The sequence below is a fragment of the Sphaeramia orbicularis genome, chromosome 6, assembly GCF_902148855.1.
Source record: "Sphaeramia orbicularis chromosome 6, fSphaOr1.1, whole genome shotgun sequence".
Classification (NCBI taxonomy): domain Eukaryota; kingdom Metazoa; phylum Chordata; class Actinopteri; order Kurtiformes; family Apogonidae; genus Sphaeramia; species Sphaeramia orbicularis.
Genome location: NC_043962.1, coordinates 5689629 through 5695800, shown reverse-complemented (window position 1 = coordinate 5695800; position 6172 = coordinate 5689629).

Below are 6172 nucleotides of genomic sequence, written 5' to 3'. Positions count from 1 at the left end.
TTTTTTTTTTTTTAATTTAAATCCTTAAAGGGGTATAATGAAGTATTTACACTAATCCTCCCCTCCATGTCCATTAGGGGGTGCCACTGCTGTTAGTGGCTCGACATTTTACTTAACGTTGAGCTGAAACTCACTTTCCAGATACAAACACCTTTTAGTGATTAAAGTCAACATACAAGTCACTGAGTTCTTCTTAAAACCCCCGAAAACCTGGTTTCAACCTGAGTTACTTCCTTTCCTTAACAATTTATGGCAGTTACAGGGATTTAACCCTTTCATGCATGTTGTACAGGTATTCAAACTTCAATTAAAACCATAATATTTGCAATAATTAGTCCAATCTAATAGTGTTAATAGTCACGTATAGCACTACAGTACCTTAATTACCACATGATTTACCGGATAATTAATGCTTCTGGTATTTTAATACATTATCAAGACATTAATGTGGATACTGATGACCTAAAATCAGTGATAAATCCACTGTTTATGAACATGTTTATGCAAAATATTATATTTACCATTAACTTACATTAAAAAAAAACATATAGTTGTGTATCTCACTCAACTTGGACGAGTCCAGTAGTCTGTTTCTCAATAGTTCATGCATGAAAGGGTTAAATAAAATACTACCTGTGTTTGTATTTACTTAAGTTAAGAAAAAGTGCTTTTTATGTGGTAAATATACATATCTGGATCTAGAAATTGGTACAGATCAGGTACTGAAAAGACAGATAAATAGCTCATTTTAGGTTAAAAAAACAAACGTAGCAGGTATTTTAGGTGATTTTACACTAATGAAAACACTGGTATGAGTATTATATAACATGTCTGCAAATTGAACCCCCCCCCCCCCCCCAAAAAAAAAAAAAATTTACCCACTGCACCTTTAAGAGTTGAATTATCAGGAAGATCAGATTCAACATCAATAATTACAGTTATTCAAATTCATCATGTGTTTTTTCATAGCATTCATTAGAATCATAGATGTAAAATGTCTCCAAAATCCTCAACAATAAATTTACTCTCAATCGGAAAAATGGAAGATTTTCTCGGAAATGACACTAACATCAGCTACGACTAAACAAAAATGCATCTGTGCTGTATGTCGGTCTGGTTTTAGGCTATGTTCAGACAGCAGGTCTTGAGGCAAAATTCAAATTTTTTGGTGAAATCCGATTTTTTTGTGTGCACATTAAATGCGACTTCTATCAGTTTTGACTTTGAACTGAATGCGACCCTGAAGTGACCCACATGCACAAAAGAGGTCCTGATGTAATACGTGACCACGCAAGCACGCACTGTGTTTACGTAAGTAAGTATGTTTTTCCCGGTGCTCCTCCTCCTGATGTTTGTCGCATTTCAATGACGTAAAGTTCGGATAAATACGACCTGACCGTTCAGACTGAAGTCACATTGCAAAATATCAGATACGTCTCAGATTTAGGACCACATATGAAAGTGGTCTGGGTCGGATTAGTGCTGTTCAAACTGTCTTTAACAGATCGGATACAGGTCACATATGGCCAAAAAAATCGCATTTGGGCCACATTTACCTGCAGTCTGAACGTAGCCTTACAGATTAACAGAACAAGTCACTAACTCAGGGGTGTCAAACATATGGCCCGTGGACCAAAACTGGCCAAATGTTCCGATCTGGGCCACGGGATGAATTTTGGAAGTGCAAAAATTATACTGAAAATATTCACAGTCAAGGATGTTCAGGGGACAAATACAACTCCATGTGATATCAAGTAAAATAATAACAATAACCTATAAGTAATGAAACTCTGAAAAAAGTAAAATTACATTATAAACATTTACAAACTATCCTGTCGCAATGAAATGTGAATAATCTGAACAAATACAAATAAAAACAACCTGAAATGTCTGAACAAAAATAAGTACAATTTTAACAGCGTTCTTCCTGTTAATAAATGTGTTTCTGTAAATCCACTGTTAATAATAAGCTGCGACATAATACTGTTGAAATTACACTTGTTTTTTAGAGGATATTTCAGGTCGTACATGGTTGTTCAGATTATTCACATTTTCATTTTGTAATTTAACTTTCACACTAAAACAGCGATAAAATTTTGATTATTATTTATAGGCTATTATGTTATTATTTATCTGAGATCATGTAGGTTTGGTATGACGGTGTATTAGTGCCACATAAGAAAAGAAAAACACCTGTCACTATGAGAATAAAGACATAAAATATTGAGATAAAACCTGTAATTTTATGAGATTAAGTTGAATACAAAAAAGTCATAATTTTACAAGAATGAAGTCATAGTTTTAAAAAAAAAAACTCATAATTTTAGGTAAATAATGTCATGCTTTTATGAAATTAAGTCGCAATATTTTGAGAATAAAACCATAATATTATGAGAATAAGGTCGTAGTTTAAAAAAAATAATTTAACGTAAATAATGTTGTACTTCTATGAGAATAAAGTCGTAATATTTCAAGAATGAAGCCATAATATTATGAGAATAAAGGCATAGTTAAAAAAAACTCATAATTTAACGTAAATGATGGTGTACTTTTATGATATTAAAGTCATAATATTTTGAGAACCATAATATTATGAGAATAAAGTCCACATAAATACGACACACAACATTATTTTAGTTAAATCATGAGTTTATTATTTTTAAACTACAACATTATTCTTATATTATGGCTTTATTTATTCTCAGAATGTTACAACTCTATTCTCATAAAATTCCAGGTTTTATCTCAATATTTTCCGACTTTATTCTCTTAGTGACAGATGTTTTTATTTCCTTCTGTGTAGGTCTGTATGTGGAACCTGAACTAAAGTGAGTCCGACACCCCTGCTCTGAACAGAACTGGAGACATAAAGCAGGTTTTCCTCCTTCATGTGTTCATATGAAGGGTCCAGGTGGAGGGTGGGGTTCTCCTGTTGCCCCCTACAGGCCACAGGCAGAACTGCGCCTCATTCTGATAAATGTACTGTATTCTGTTTAGGTGATCATATATGTACTTTTATGTGTGCTTCTTGTCTTTCTCCTTCTTTTGCACATTCACACATGTTTCTGGGTCAGTGTTGGAGCAGACTCACACACATTTACTCGGTGTTTATCGACGCTTTCGTGCCTTGTTGCTGCCGGACATTCCTCGCCTCCAGCTGCTTCATCACACACACACACACACCTGCTACCTTTACTTTGTATTTCAACACGCACACGCACACACACACACACACACACACACACACACACACACATCTGGCTGAGAGCTGTGCCTTCTGAGATGCACACACACACACACACACACACATAAACACACACTGCCTTCACTTCTTACTGCTTTGTATTGATTATCTGTAGGTAAAATGACAGATGTGTCCGTGATGCGTTCGTGTGGCTCGTTTTTCTGTTGTTCAAAGTAGCGTTTGCTGTCGAGGTATTTCTGCTTAGTAATGTAACACACCGTTTAGAGATGGAAGGAAAAAAAAACAAAACTGTCCAATATGAAACTGGGTGAGAATCAAACACATGCAGGTGACATTTCACCAAATTTCCACCAGGATCAAACATCTGACCGGATGATCTGATTGGTTCTCAGACCTGGACACGTTTGAGTGTTAGGTGAAGATGACAGAGTGTGTGATGTTTCAGACACAACAATAAGCCGGTTTACATCCACACCAGTACTCTGATTACTGGAATTATCTGATTATGTAACCCAGAGGTTCTCAAATGGGGGGGGGGGTGACATCATCATATGTTCAGGTGTGCTAGCATGTTGTACATCATGAGAGTATAAATCATTAGGCACATACTCCACCCCTGCTCACGAATTGAGGTCCGGGGGCGGGGGGGGGGGGGTATCGTCCAGCCCATTGCCCCCCCCCATCCCAAATTTGTTTTCAGGGGGCAGCAGGTAGTCAATAAAAAGGCGAGAGGACCTAACTTTCACAACCCAGCACATCCTCCACAAACAGGTCCGTCATTTTACTTTTTGAGCTATTTTTGTTGTTTTCATTATATTTGTTCAAATGCACCTTCTTTAGTTGAACCAGGCATTAAAATGAACAAGAAATTGAAGAAAACAAGGGGTGGTCTAAGAATTTTTTCTGTCTGTATTCAGGTTTATCTGATTTATTTAGTTCTTTTACGTCTGCACATTTATAAAAACAATTAAAATCTTGGAAAATGGAAGTTACATCGTCAGACATGAGCAGAAGACAATAACAGGAAGTTTGGTTTTACCATCACTGCGTAGAAATCCACTAATGGACTGGAGCGTCTAAACCAGGGTTTTGGATTTTGGCATTATTTAAGTGCATGTAAACGCGTCAGATCTGATTCTTATAATTATCGTTTTTCTCCCAGTTTACCGTCTTTTATGGTCGTGTAAACAGGCTCAGTGTTTCTGCCGCCGTCTCACATCCTTCACCTGTCTCAGTGTTTTTCTCGCCGCCGTTCCCCACCTTCACTTCCTGTTTTATTGATGCCTGTTTCCCAGGATGCTCTTTTTTCCACCTTCAAAATGAATGTGGAAGTAGATCTGTGCAGAACCCGTCCTGGCAGCAGAACAACACAGGTTCTGTATGCACATGGGGTGGGGGTAGTAAAAAAAAAAACGTCCCATCCACCCCCCCTCCTTCAGCCAGATGAGACCTCATTCTGGTTTAGAAAGCGATCAGATACAGAAGTAGGGTGGTCCCTCCTGGCTGAGCCCCCACCCCACCCCCCCACCTACAGTAGAGCACATGAACAAACTAAAGTAGGTCTTCACTCCTGTCGCTGACCCAATACTCTGGTTTCTTTTGGATTCAGGGCAACATTTTTCATCTTTTTGGCCTCCACGATACACATTTCAGATCAATACTCCATTTGTAGGTAATGATACATAAAATATATGGACAAAAGTATTGGGACACATCATGTCTGCAGGATTTGACATAAAAACATCAATATTTCCCCAAGGTTTAATATTAGATTTTTCTTCCTCAGTCAGATGTGAAGAAAGTAGATGGTTAGTTGTGGTAGAAAATTATTGTTTACAGTCAGAGCAGGAAAAATATTTTAGAAATTTAGAGGAAAAATATTTAAAATCATAGTCATGGATAAAAAATTAAGGAGAGAAATGAAGTCCAAACCATCTCTGAGGCATTTTAGAAGCAAAGATAAGAATTTAAACCAAACTAACCAACGTAATGATATTTATCCCATAATATAAAACTATATTCTGACATTAGTCATTATTGTTTTGTATCCCAGACCCCTGTTTGGTTTTTTTTTTTCATATACTGTATTTAAAACACAGTTGGTGCTTTTTCACTGAATATATTCATTCAAGATTTCTTATTCCATTTTTAATTATATGTTCAGATTTTATCATGTGAATTAAATTAATAAAGTTTTAAATAAAGCATTAAAGGAGTTATTTGTAGTTTTTAGATGTTGTTTATGTTTACGCATTTGGCAGACGCTTTTTTCCAAAGCAACTTACAGGGGAAAACCAATTAAATCACTCAATCAATCAAATTTTATTTATATAGCGCCAGATCACAAAAAAGATGCAAAAGTCCACTTCAGGTAACAGTAGGGGGCAGTAGAGAACCCCTCATTCATTCAAAACCTAAACCTAAAATGGTCCGCTTGGACTTTTTTTTCTTATTTTGACTAAAAGTTTAGAAAATATGCTGTGAATGACTCCGTTTGCCCATTTTTTCCCCCAGATCTTTGAAAATCTAGCAGTCATTTACAATTTACTGCATGTTATAATTCTGCTAAAGCGGCTTCTTCTCCAGCTTCTAGTCCAGGCGTGAGTGAAATTAGCGTAATGATCCAATAAAACCTATAAAGTGCAACCTCTCAGGTTTCAGAAACCATTCTAGTTGCACAAACAGTGACATAGTTCCATCCATCCAAACATCTAAACTGCGTATGCACAGGGTGTGTCAGCCATGACACGTCAGGTTTAGAAGAGTTAAAGGAAACGATGAGTTCAAGCATCAAACTCATTTACATGGTCAGAGGTTTAGCAGAAACAGACTCATTTTGCTTCTGTTTTATCACTTATCACTTTTTGCGACTTAGTTTCTTAATGGTAACGGGCGGTGGTGAAGTTGCACTGAGCATGCCCAGATGTCTGGAAAGTACAAGGTCTATTCTATCAGCATGTTTGGAAA